Source organism: Aedes albopictus, chromosome 3, assembly GCF_035046485.1.
Source record: "Aedes albopictus strain Foshan chromosome 3, AalbF5, whole genome shotgun sequence".
Taxonomy (NCBI): Eukaryota; Metazoa; Arthropoda; class Insecta; order Diptera; family Culicidae; genus Aedes; species Aedes albopictus.
This window is the reverse complement of record NC_085138.1, coordinates 151,532,936-151,547,362: the sequence shown is the minus strand read 5'-3', so window position 1 is coordinate 151,547,362 and position 14,427 is coordinate 151,532,936. Positions and strand designations below refer to the sequence as shown.

Sequence of the window (14,427 nt, the reverse complement as noted above, 5' to 3'; positions counted from 1 at the left end):
ATAAGCTCAGTGAGTCAGTTCAAATCATAATGATCCTAATGCATGACAGGGATTATAAACATTAACTAATAAATAAATAAATAAATAAACTAATAATTAAATACAAGGTTGGAGAATACCCTTCTTGCGTCTTTTATCAATGTCCATAAGAAACTTTAATCAGGATTCAATCGTTGGCCAACGATTGTTCCGCTTTAAGCATGAATATCGATTTCCGTCCGAGCTAGAATTCCGTCTCGCCTCCAAAACAAGGTTTCAAGTTTAACAAAGCATTCATCGCATACACCAGGAAAAAATCGCAACTGAACCAACAATTAAACCAGAACACAATACCAGAAACCCCGACTGGAAAAAAAAATCATTCATAGCGCGCCAAGCACAGCCAACGGCCGCCCCGGGGCACAAAACGACCGAGCGAGTGCAATGACAGACAAAGGATAAAAATCGCCTCACTAAACACACACATTCAGGGAGCCCGGCCCATCCATGGCTGACGACTAGCGTGAGCTCCCAGTTCGACCGGTCAGCAGGATAATCTTCCTAAACTTTCAACCGAACCGCGCGCGCTCCTCTGGACTGGAAAAGCCTTGCCCGGCGAGCCAAACGTCGCGGAATCACGTCAGTTGAACTAGATTTCGTCTCCTCGTCCTCCAGTTGCTCCATCCGTGTCCTCACAAACAGCAACGATTTTCAACGGTCACGAAAGGATTCGCCACTAACGGTTGTCCTAATCTGAACGACTCGACGTTCCGGACCGTTGACCGCTGGCAACCGGAGTTGAGGAGTGCGCGGAAGGGTGGAGTCGAAAGCATATCACTGTCAGTCATCCCCCGGTAGACACACACTCGCTCACAGCCACACAGGAAGAAGGATCGATAACGTCAACGGGTGGGGTTGGGGGGACGAGCCTCCCAAGTTCAGCTCCCGCGTGTCGTCCGGCACTCACCGGAGGCCTTGCTACTGCTGCTGGCTGGTCGGTTCGTTCGGTGGTCACACTAAGCAGAAGAGTGACGACTCGATTATAATTCGATTTGACGGAATTTCACCTCTCGTCGACCGACCGACCGACCGACCGGCAAGACCTCCGTGTGGTGCACGGATGCTCGTTGAGCTGCAACTGATTTTGCCCTGTGGCTTCTGGTGGCACCCCACACTACGGCGCGGCACGCAGAAGGAATGGCAGCACAGAGAGCGATTGATTTTGTTGTGTTGGAGTGGGGAAAGGAGGTTGTAAAAGCGATTACTTCTCCTTTGCGGGAGAGGGAGATGGAAGGATGGGAATGTGAGAGAGAACGGGACGACCGGTTGAGTGCAGTGGGTTTCGAACAGTTTCGGTTGCGGTGAGTGTATAACAGTTGGCTGTGGAAGCCAATGTGGAAGCGTGGTGGATGATGGGAGGGCGTGGCTTGTGACGTACGCATGGTTGTGTGTGTGTTTGAGCTGTTTGTCAGAGGTCGAGTCGAAAGTGCGCTCTTTTGGGAAGGGGAACGAGGGCTGGGGCAAATTTTTTGCGCTCGTTGTGTGAGAGCACAACCTCGACCGAGGCTGTTTGACTGTTCTCCTCCCCCTTGATCCGCGTGCTCTTTCGTCGCACGTTGTCGGGAGAATGTGAATGTGCTGCTGTGGCCGCACGTTTCATCTCTCATTCGTGTAATTGGAAGTAACAGCTCACTGTCTGGCCTGGCGCTGCTTCTGCCGCATGGTTATGTATGATGAGATGTGTGTATAGTGGCTCTCGCTCGCTCCGGTTCACCTCCGGCGGCGGGTTGTTGTCTCTTTTTCCGTGTGATCTCCCGGGGCCCTGCTGGGATTTGGTTTGGTCGCAGAAGCATCAAGCATGCCAATACACAGCTCACGCTCGCTGCACCGAATGTCAGCAGTGTCAGCAGTGCCGGTGACGGAGCGAGACGGGGCTAGCCGTGTGAGTATGAGGCTGCACTGCTCGGCGTTTGGGTGTGAGTGAGAGTGGGGTAAACAGGTCGAGTCGAGTCGGGTCGGGTCGCGTACCTTTTGCACTGACTGTTCTAGGCAGTCAGGCACAAGAAGGCCTTTTGAATAGTAGCAGTGCGCGGTACTGTCTGTGTGCGCTTCGGTTTTTTGTGTGGACCGTGATTTTTCCTGTGGACTGTGAGAGATTCGTGCGACGGCAGGCAGGAGAGTGTAGCTTTCTACCGGGCTGACGCATCTGCAATCTTCCGCTGGCTGGCCTGCGGCGACGGCTTATCAGCAGCGACCTATTGCGAAACCTATGCTCCTTGGTGCATTTCGCTTTTATTTTTCGTTCGTCGCTATTTTCGTTGTTCACCGTTGAACGTTATCGGAACCCGTGTGTAATCGGACGTGACACGAACCGTGACATTCAGAGTGACAGTCGCGCGGATTGCGGCGATCGCGAGTGATTTGGGTGAAATATTTCACGACACGAAACGTTTCGTGGTTGAAGCAAACGACGGCATTTCGGCCACGTGATTTGGCAGTGATTGGCGGCGAAGTGATATCACATTGAGAAGCTGAGAGAAGACTCCGTGAAGAAACCTGAGTAGAATACTGAAATTGTTTATGATTGCATTTGGAAAACAACGCCGCTTGTGGAAATAAATATGATTGTTGTGGGTTTGTGATAAGACCAAGCTGCTGGTTCTGATTTTGTTTGTTTTCGAATTGGTTCGCGTCTTTGTTTTCTCAGTTTTCTGTGCGAATCGAGAGTGAATTTCGGAACAGTTGGCAAACAGCGCGGGTGTCGATTTCTAGCGAACCTCGGTGATTTAAGCAGGAAAAATTTTCCTCGATAGCGTAGGCCCCGATTGTGGGGCCAAAACCGGTAGCAATATTATAACCCACAACTCGCTCAGCATGTACGGCGGAGGCGTCCTGTGTCCGTCGCCATCGACGGCGACCGGATTCTACAATCCGCGCGGCCAGGGTTCCGAGATAGGGGCTCTCGAGCTAGGCTTCCCCCGGGGGATGGCCTTGGTACCTCCGCCGCCGCACGGTGCCTGGCGAGATCCGACCGGCCTTGGATCTCACCTGCCCGTGTCCAGCACCAGTGAAGACATTACGACCCTCGGCGGTGGCAACGCCCCACCCACCGTCTCCTCGATGCAGTCCAACACATCGATCGACAAGAAAGATTTCATATCATCAGCGACGGGCGCCGGTGCCGGATCCCAGCACAACGCCGGCAGCCTCGCCGTCTCCCAGCACACTTCCGTGGACAAGAAGGAGTTCCTCTCTCTGCAGCAGAGCACCACCCCCGGCTCCCAGAGCATGAACTCCCAGAACGGAAGCCAGCAGGACCTCAAAAATCAAAACATCGAATGCGTCGTCTGCGGTGACAAAAGCTCCGGCAAACACTACGGACAGTTCACATGCGAAGGTAAGTGATGCCCATAAAACCTCCAGCCTCCCCCTCTGCGAAGTTAATCCCCGCCATAAATTCCGCCGAACGTGCAACCGGCCCCAGACTTACATATGTTCTACACGCGAACCGTCGTCATCGTCGTTCGTCCACAAAAGACGACTCCGACTTATCCCCTCGGATTAAACCGTGGGACTCTGGCCGGCCCAAAGAAGATTGCTATCTTGTACTTGTGCCAAATTCCCATACCGTCACCGTCGCTGCCGCCGACGTTTACCTCCAGGAACCAAGACGAAACGTGGACTTAATAAAATTATGATTATTGTGAAACGGCCCGAACCGGGGCTCGTCCGGGAGGAAAAGTCCCGCGCAGACCGGGACTCCGAAGGAAACTCCTCTCGGTCCCCACAGATTTGAGACACAATTAATCAAAACAAATAAGCATAAAAAAGTAATTTTTCTCTCCGCGCTCGTTCACCCCCGTTCGGGTTCGGGTGGGGGTCGGACTTTTGGCTTTCGCTTGCCGTGTGTGACCGGGGTCGTCCGGGATCGACGAGGACTTCGGTTGAATTGTTGCTGACTGCTATTGTGTGACGCATCGGATGGACCGAACGAACGGTCGGACAGTGTGTGGTGCATCTTATCTCTGCCTGCCGCCGCCGCCTCCACCTCCCATGCGAGCACGCTCGAGACGCAAAGGGCTGCCACCCTCCCTCAATCCCTCACCACGAAGTGGTGAGATCGTTCCTTATAGTTTCTTTTTTTTTTTTTATTTCGTACAAGCACCGTAAGTGAATGTGTGCTGGGCTCACGTTATTCGGTGCAGCAGCCGCCGCAGCACTTTGGGCAGGTTTTTTATTCTTTCCGTTGTTCTTGTGGTGCTTGCGCCTTGCGGTTGTGTGCCCTTTAGGGATCCGGTGCATTCTTTGCCGATTTGAGGGCTGCTGCCGCTGGCTGGGTGAGATACGGTTTCGAGAGTTCGGTCGGGTTCAAGGAAGGAAGGATGCTGGGAAGGAGGTCAAATGGGTGGCGATCGCGACGAGACGAGGCATGTGCGTAATTGTTATGATTTTATTTCGGAAGATTTGGCTGTTTATTTCGGAGGGGAAGAGGGATGTGGAAGGTTTCGGGATTTTGAATGGGTTTCAGTGAGATATTCATGAGCAAGTGGGGTTCGTCGATTGGAAGCAGAATGGTGAAGATTTCCGAGGAACAGATTGTGTCGCAAGTGGAAAATGAGAAAGTGTGGCATGATATATTGGTATGCAAATCAGTGCAGTGCTAGGAAGGAGTACGGAGACGACTGGCAAGTTTGTTATGCTGGACAAATATATAAGAAAATTATCAGGAAACGTCTTGAGCAAAATTGAAAATAGTGTGTTATTAAGTGAGTCACATATCAGTTCTCGCCATTGCTACATATTCCAATAAAGCTAATTAATTACTAGTCATTGCCTTGTCTTAGAAAGCCTGAGAGAAATTTACACAATTTTCAAACTAACGTCATACCTCTAAGCGCAATGTTCTGCTATCTTGAACGGACTGCTTTTTAAAAGGATTTTCGTAACTAAACTCTAGCGCAATTTAGCTGCTACATGGAAAAAGGTATACTATTCAATGTTAAAACTGTACCGACACCATCAAAGTCCATCGTTTTTTATCAATAAACGAACTAGTTTTATTCGGTGTAATTGTTAGTCAACAACACAACAAAAACTATTAGGTCATACAGCCCCATCGCAAGACGATATTTTTAAAGTATTGAATTGAAAAAAAATACTATTTTTGATTTTTTTGATTTTTTTTATCTTTAAAACAGCAGTAGGGTCTGGGACCATTTGGGCAGGGGGACCTATTTTGGGCACTTGCTGCTATAACTCAGTCTTTTCCAATCCGATTGAGTTGAATTTTTGATCATGATTAGATACTGCACGTATCTCATCGTGTCCAAAAATCTAGTCAATCAGTTAGAAATTGACTGAGGTAATAGCAGCAAGTGCCCGAAATAGGTCCGCCTGCCCAAATGGTCCCAGACCCTATATGAAACCTCACACCTAGAAAATGCATACTACCGACACTAGTATTTCTAGGTGTATTTTCGAAAAAAAATCCGTGATAAATTTTGCTAGACTTCCTGCAAATTTGGATAAAAATAAAAATCCTGAAACTCGTTGATTTGTTTATTATGAAAAAAAAACTTACACATATTTTTTACAGAGGTCCAGACAAAAGATTTGCAAATTTATAAAAAAAAAAGAATCTAACAAAGAATCAACATTGGAGTAAGTCTAGGGATTGTGTAAATGGTACTTTCAAAGACTGTAAGTATGTTATTCGGAAATCTGATACGTATTACTAGGCGAATCTTATCAGGTTCATATTTGAAAATCTACATACTGTCCTTGAAGAGATCCTTCCACAAAATACACAAGAAATCACCCACAGAACTCCATTAGCATCAACTTCAAGAATTGCCCTTGAAATTATCACTCTTATTTCTCGAATCCCTCAAATTCTTTCGAGAATTCAATGGGAAATTTCATCTAAAGTCTGCCAGAATGTTTAAAAAGTTGTACTGGATTCTTGATTCAAATGAAAGATCAAAATATTCCTTCAGGAATTATGAAATTCGTCTAACAACTTTTCCAAAATTTCATTTTTTTCAGATTTTTCGAAAAATATTTGGAAAACCTTTAGAGCCATCAAAATTGCCATCCGTTTTTTAATCTGAAATACCTCAACCGTAAATTATCATCAGCTGTTGCAGAAATTGTTGAATTGGTTATGCGATTTCCTGGATGCACTTATTGCATAGTTATTTTCATTTCATAGCTACACAGCTTTTTCATTCCAAGGCTCGTTCATCTTACGGCTCCCAGCAAGCAGTGAACCTATTTATTGTATCTTTTCAAAGGTTCCGGCAGTGTGATTGTCGACAATCCATTCACTGAAGCTGACAATAACATTTACAGAACTGTTACAGCTGACGTGGATGTCGCAGTTTTCAAGGTTTCTGAGCCGCGGATTTTGCGAATTCCAAAAGTTTGGTCACTATTTATGCGAATATGACTGAATTTGGACGCCAATTCCTATGTTCACACTGCAATCTAAAGAAAAAAAATCTATCCAGCCAAAAACATGGTATTATCATGAAGTCATACTTTAAATACCATATTATTCCATGTTCAGTCTGAGTTCAGTATGAATCTCATTCTCGTTTTACAAACTACAACTTAAAAATAAAGCACTCAAAATAACTTATTAAATTATGAATGTTAGGCTTCGAACATCATTCAATATTTCGTGAATCCCAACCATTGCCAACATTTGTATATAGATAACTTGGATTTTATTTTATTTTTTTATTTTTTTGCTTCTGGATGTAATCATATAGAAACTTTTTATAAGGTTCGCCCCATATGTCTCTGTTAGATCCTTGGCTGAGTTCCTTGTCGGAATTTCTGAGGGAATTCCTAAAATAATCATGTTTAGGACTCGCACTTTTTATAATCATTAGATAAACTTCCAACGGAATCGTTAAAGAAACTAGTATCTTATTGGTTTCTGGTGAATTTTCTGAGCATTCAACTTTCAAACATTTAAACTTTTGGAAATTTTTCATATATTTTTCTTAACGTTAAAGTATTTCCGAAATAAACAGAATTGGGAAGGAATTCGAACCTCAGTTCTGCTGCTTTTTCTATTGAACATTAAAATTTCTTCTAGGAAAATTGTCAAAGGTTGCTTGAAGGAATCTCCATGATTTTTATGCTTTTTTTATCGAGACGTATTTCCGGAATAAACAGGATCGTGGAAGGAATTTGTATCTTAATTTATGATGCTGTTGCTATTGAATTCCTTTCAGTATTACCTTAAAAGAGTATTTGTATAAATCTCTGTGATTGCTTATCGTTTTTTTTAATTTTATTTTTTTATTTTTCTATAATTTTGATACTTTTTTAAATGTTGTTCAATTATTCCTGAAATAATCATGTAAAAGAACCTCGCTCATTGTTTTCACTAGATTAACTTCCTATGGAATCGTGATAGTCATTGGCGGAGCCAGCTTTTTCCTTTTTCTTACTCACTCTCCTAAACATGCAAGAGAAAGAGCGAGATGAAAGAGGAGGCAAGCTTTCTCTTGTATGTTTTGGAGTGTGAGAAAGAAAAAAGAAAAATCTGGCTCCGCTAATGGTGATAGTAAGTTGTATCTTAAGTTCTGGTGCATTTTCTGAACATTTAAATTCCTTCCAGGAAAAATCTGAAAGGGTCCTTGTAGAAATCTTAGTATTTTTTTTTTCTATTTTTCAACCTTGGAGAGTATTTCCAGATTAAACTCAACAGCGGTTAAAATCGTATTTTACATTCTGTTGCCTTTTCTATTGAACATTTAGATATCTTCCAGGAAAACTTTCATAGATTGTTTGAAAGAATCCCTGTGATTTTTATTTTTTTTCCTGTCGGAACATAGGGTGACATTGGGTATTATTGGCAGGTTTGTTCACTTCGTCATGAGGTTTTTTTTTCGACCAAATTTCCTGCAACTTGGTGATATAATTCAGCTTGGTTAGGAAGGAGTTCAACAGGTTTCAAAAAACTCTCATGACATGGAGAACAAAACTGCAGAAAATACAGAAGGTCCCTTGTTTCCGGAATGAACAGAATTGCTTGATAAATTTGTATTCTAATTACTAGTGCATTTACTAATGAATCCTTCCATGATAATCTTGAAAGAATTCTTGTAGGAATCTCCGTGATTTTTTATCACTTTTTTTATTGTTTTTTTTTTTTCATTTTTTTCATTTTTCATCTTTTTTTTATTTTGTGGCATGTTTTCAATTAAATTATGGTTATTGTTTTTATGGTATGCTTAAGAAAAACTGTTGTTGATACTTTTGGATGAATTCTTTGTCAAATACCGATGAAATTTCACAGTTAAATCTCTGGCTAACGGTAATCACCATTGTCGCAAAACTTACAAAATTTAAAGACTAGAGAATCGCTACTGATGCAGAAAAGGCAAAGAAAGCCCTTCAAATAATAATTTTAGGCGTGATCGAAGAACGTTTAATTTCGATTCTTCTACAATTTTTTTACGGATTTCCCCAGGAAATATTTGAAATATTCTCGTTGGGAGTTACTTGTCCATTTCTTCAAATAAATCACAAAAAATGTCTCTTTAAACCCCTGCGTAAAACTGTCCGGGAATATATGTGTTAATATCAACAATAACTACTTCAAGTCTGTTTAATTAACGGATGCAAAGTTTAAAACGATACCGTTATGAGCAACCTTACCATTAACTCTTCTATCACTAAATAACAATATTTTCGAAAAAAAACTTCAGCATCAGATACTTTCAAAAGTTAAAAAAAGATAAAAGGTCATTTGTACAAATAATACTAGTTTTCAATATAAAATTTAAGTCGTGAACCTTCTGATTTCGAAACAATGCTAACTATTTTTTTAAAGATCAGTTTTACCTGGAAATCGAGTTCTACAGTTTTGGAGAAATGGAATTTACAAAATCTGAAATATCTTGCGCTGCAGCCATTCAATTTTCATTTATTTTGTGTGCAGGGATGGCATTCCGCACTGAAAATGTGCACAGTGCAGCTCATTTTCATATTAAAACCGCACACACTTGCACTCAAACTGAGGAGCATGCCATCCCTGTTTGTGTGAATGAAAAGCTGATTATAATATGTTTCAACCAACTGAACACTGTTTAGGCATCAGATTGACGAAAGTCGAAAATTTGGCGAGTCTGGGACAGTCCTAATAGTCTTAAGAACATCCACCAGAATTGTTTTCCGAAATTCATTTCTTACAGAAGACATTTGTTCCTTGCGCAGTATGATTTTCAAAAAGTTAAAATAAAAATACCCCATCAATTGAAATTCTTTTATAATCCTTGGTTGCTCTTGCTTTCACATGTAGTAAACACTTTGGGCGCTGTTCATAAACTATGTAGACTCATTTTTGGTCATCTAAACCCTCCCCTTTCCCTCTCGTAGATCATCGTCCATAAAATTTTGAAAATTTGTGTGGACCGTAAACTTTGGTCAGACATCCATATCATTGCTAGTCAGCTTCCATATGGATTTAGCTTGCTTCCTGAATAATCATCCGACGAAATCTACAAGTTTTCCGCGATACTGTAAGAATCTTCATAGTTGGGCATTGGTGAGCTCGTTCCATGTTTTTTTTAAATTTATTTGTAAAGATGGCCAAGAAATTCCAGTGTACGAAAAATTTCTGTATCATTCATTGTCGGCTACAATGTTTGTTGAGTAAAGTGAGCTTAAGAACTTTTAAAAGATGCTTCCGCCAAGTTCGATATGTGGTGTGTTCTGGAAGCTCTTCGCCATTTCAAGGAAACAAACCAATATCTCAACACTTTCAAATTGTATCAAAAGACTGCAGAATTGCCTGCCAAAATCTCCGGAATACAACTTGAAAGTAAATGGAAATTACCGCTCTCATCTCAAAATTTCGACGACCTATTTTTCAGCCTTGCCGCTCTGCGTAATGTTTTTTCTTCTCATTCTCTCGAATGAAATATCTCGTTTCGTTATCACATGGTTTTTCAAAAGTGATCTAAAATGTTTTATCTTGAGCATTCGTAGGTATTCCGAAGTCAGTTCCGGTTAATAACTTCTAACGCTATTCTTGGAGCTCTTCATCGCCAAACTACTTGAGGGACCTTTGGCTAACAGTTATCATTATCATGCACCTTTCTTTATGCCATGCCATAACACTAGGTTGTTTACTCTTGCATTCTTAGAGTTTCAAGTAGATAACCACCCAGGCATGCTACCGACTCGTCACCTCCAGCAACCCAGAGAAGGTGCAATTCGCACATGCCTGCCATAAATTGCCATGAGTACTAGCAGGTTCTGTAAAGCGAATAATTATGTTCGTGATATATGAGCTGCGATTAGCATAGATATGATTGTGCATCGGCGTTGGGCGCACCGGGATCTAGCAAAATGCGCAGTGAACGGAACGCGATCGATTCCCTCATGGTGGCATCGCTGGCTGGTGCAGCAGTAACGGGTTCTCGGAGATTTACTGTTGCCCGGTTAAGCAAGTGGATTGTACCTATAGACTAGACAGAGCGCGCTTACGCGCTTGCTCAATTCGTCCACCACTACCCGCGTGGTAGTCTTATCAGTATGATTTCATTTGTTGTTCTCATAAAACAAAACAAGAACAATAATCCAGCACGAAAAAAGGGAGATAAAGCTGCCGGCGGCAGCGGCGGCGACCGCTGCGAGACACAATGTTTCGACGATCGAAGAGAAGAAGACGCTCGCAGCAAACACGAGGAATCGATTCCCGGCAATATTTGGGATTTATTTTCGGTTTAATTATCGCGGCCCCTTATCGGATCACACACAGCTATACTGTAAGACGAAAAAACAATTAAACAGCCGAAAGTTGAACTCGATTCGGCCTGGAGCTTGATACCCGCGGCTATTCTCTCGAAACAAGGAATCACGATTGGAGGGCATGTTAAAAAAAAAATAAAAATCGGGCCTCAGTAAATATGAACCAAGGGACTGCAACCATAGAGCAGTTGAAATAGTATAATTAATACTGGCACCAGCATGAACAGTGGCCAGAAGTGGCTCAAAAATTTCTCATACACTCGAACAGATAGCAAGTGTACGAGTTACCATAATTTCTCAACCATCTTCACAATAAATCAAAACATGGAACGAGCTCACCAATGCCTAACGCTGCGGATTCTTACAGTATCACGAACATTTCTTCAGCATTTTATTCAGGAAGCAAGCTATTCACAGAAGAAAGCTAACTAACCATGGAAAGATGTCTGGTCAAAGTCTACGTTCGATATAAATTTTCAAAATTTTGTGTGGTCGAAAGTCTGAGAGAAGGAGATGACCAAAAATGAGTCTAAGTGGTTTAAGGACAGCGTCCAAGGTGTTAGCCACATAGAAAAGCCTGGGCAACCTGAGATTATAAAAAAAAATCATTTTTTTTTAATTTTTTTTATTGATATAATAAATTTAAATATAATTCATGCTTTTTTTTATTTCTTTTTTGAGACTTTCAGCCATGAGCTGGTTCGTCTCTTAGTTCATACTTAATTTATAAATATTCATACATTAAATTCTAAATATCCTAATTCTGGTTAACAAATATTCAGATTGCGTCCGAACTGGTAAACAAAGATTTCCGCCGTTAATCAGCGGTCGCCGATTATTCCACCTATGTTCCCTCAACTGTGTCTTTAAAATGAACAAACTGGGCACTGGTCCCGCCAAATTGAAAGAAATCACTCGAACCGCCAACCAGAATGCAGCCTTCTGTTTTTGTGCACTCAATCATAACTTTCGTGAAAGAAGCTCTTTCATATCATTTACTTTTACTCCCACTCGTGCCCGAATCACCTGACTACACCACTGCCACAACGTTTTGGCATTTGGACAAACTTTAAGTCTATGATACACATCATCAACATCTCCACAACTATCACAAAAACATGCAGTTCTTCGAACATTGTAAGCAGCTAGCTTTTGTCCTGTAGCTATCAAATTGTTTGCAAAGCAGAACAGTTTCGACCGATCACCCAAAGATATAAAACTTTGATTTAAATTTTCCCACAAGGTCAACCAATCAATGTCAATTTGTTCTTCAATTTTAGGAACACAATTATTCCTATCTACAAAATAACCGTTTAAAAGTTTCATTGAAGTTAATTGAAATCTTGATTCAATTTTAGTTGCGATTGAAATCCATTTTCTTGCATTTTTTCGCCAATCTCTGTGGGATTCTGAATTCTAATAAATAGCTTTCCTTAATGAAATCTCCATTTATTCAATTGGTGGGATATTTTTTTTTTATTTTTTTTTTATGTATTTTTATTTTTTTATATTTTTTTCGAAAAACATTTTGCGCATCCTTGAAAGAAAACTTTTCTGAAAGAAATGAGTTTCGAAAAAAAAATTCTTGCGTAGTTTTTTATTGAAGTTTTGATTGAATATCAGAATAAGTTGTTAGAACCGTTGTTGGTCTATTTTTTAAAGAATTTTTTGTCAAAAAGTTGAGCAGGTAAAGCTGCAGTTTTCTAAGCCTTTCCTAGACAAATTAGCGCCCGATAGATTCTAAAATTAAGAGAAAATATGAGACGCATTTCCAAAGGAATTCTTCAACAATTTGCCGTGATAAGTTTTTTTTTATTTTTTGGTAAATCTACAAATCCTTTAAAACACCCTTGAGAAATAAATTGCAAAATTTCTAAAACACTGATTAGAGGTTTTTTTTGGTAGATCTGAAAGATGTTTTTGGGAAGTTTGCTAAGAATGTCTATTTATTCAACTTTCCATAATGAAAAAAAAGAAAATCCTAAATCATCTTTTTAGTGGCACTCCTGCCGAATCGATGTTTTTCTTTTAATGAAAACTCTGGTCAAATTATCAGAAAAAAATAATCGAGTTTCGGTTAAGTCCAAGGTTAAGTCATGGCAGTACTTCTTTTCGATTTCATGAAGCGAATTCAAGCAGGAAAATAACTGAAGAATTGCAAGCACAGTTTTCAAAGTTTTTGTTTTTTTTTAAGTTTTTCTGATAAGCTATTTTGCAGAGTTCTCGAGAAAATCATCAAAGTTTCCACGGTTCTAAGACTTACGGCATTTTTGCTGAAATTTATAAAAATTTCAAGTATGTGGCCAGAAATTTTTAGTGTGAACATCGTAGTAAGTCTCGCATTTTGACCTTGTTACGATGTCAAGTTAAATTTCAAAAGAAATTCCTGAAAAAGTTCTGGTGGAATATCAGGAGAAATTTCTGGAAGAATCCAGAAGAAGCGGAAATGTCTTTAGCAATTCTAGGAGAATTTCCACCCGGAAATTCCAGAAGCTGCAGGAGTTCTAGAAGAAATCAGAAGATATGGTAAAGAAATACCAAGATATGGTGCTGTAGAAAATCCTGGAGTAATTAGACGAATTCTTGTATAAACTGTCTGAGTAATTTCTGAAGAAATAACGAAAGGTATCCGTAGATTTTTTAAGATATAACTAGAGGTTTCAGAGATTGTTTTAAAGATATTACAGGAGGGATTCCCGATGAAATCCCTGGTAGAATTTCTGGAAGAATCCTAGCATCAATTTCTGAAGGAAACTTGAATAGAATCTGAAAATGCCTAGATAAATCCCCGGAGAAATGGATACTGATTTCATTTAGGAAATATTCCTAGACGAGTTCCTGTAGAAATTCTCCCCAAGTAACATTTTATAGTGAAATTGTCTAGAACTTGTTCTTACAACTAGCATAAACCAAAATAAATGGTATGAGAATTTATGCCGGGTCCAAAAACCTCTACTGATTGGCCATCAAAATGTTACTTGAGTTCAGAAAAGTGTTGAAGAAATACCAGCGAGAATTTCTGAATTAATCCCAGCAAGAGTTTCTGAAGGAATTCAAAGAAAAAACTCAGCAGGTATTACGAGAAGATTGCCTTAGAAAATTCTTTGGGTGTATCCAAATGGATTCTTTTAAAAATCCTAATCGAGTTCCAAAGGAATTTCTGGACGAACATCTTCAGAAATTCCGAAAGGAATCGTAGCAAAAACTTCTGGAAGAATCCCATCAAATCTCGTCGACCATCTTGATGTCGTAGTGTAGCTGATAATCTTGCTGTGCCAAATACAAGGCGGTTGTAGCCTTGGTCAACTTTGCAAACAGTGCGATACATTTCAAGACGGTTCTGACTTTCTGCGAAACATAAACGCAACTGCTGGATCTGGGAGACACATAGTGCTAGGATATCGGTGACGCCTCTTCCTCCCACTGCGCGTGGCAGGGTGACTCTCTCGATAGATAACTTTGGGTGAACGCCACTCGCGCTGCTCGATCTAACGCCTCGAGGTCAGTCTTGGTCCACTTTACCACCCCAAAGCTGTAGGTCAACAGGGGCACAGCAAACGTGTTGATCGCCTTCACCTTGTTGCCGGCTGACAGAAAGCTCCTCAGAACGCACTTGACACGATAAAAGAGCTTGTCCTACCGCTTCTTCTTGATCACTGAGTGGCGAATACCTCT

General features: G+C 41.1%; 1 long non-coding RNA gene across 1 annotated transcript; it reads left to right on the top strand.

The window, feature by feature from the left end:
• The first annotated feature begins 5,265 nt into the window (after nucleotides 1-5,265).
• LOC134291349 (uncharacterized) lies at nucleotides 5,266-11,923 on the top strand. Its single transcript, XR_009999041.1, has 2 exons — nucleotides 5,266-9,275; nucleotides 9,333-11,923. It is a non-coding gene; the product is annotated as an uncharacterized LOC134291349 (long non-coding RNA).
• The last annotated feature ends 2,504 nt before the right edge of the window (nucleotides 11,924-14,427 follow it).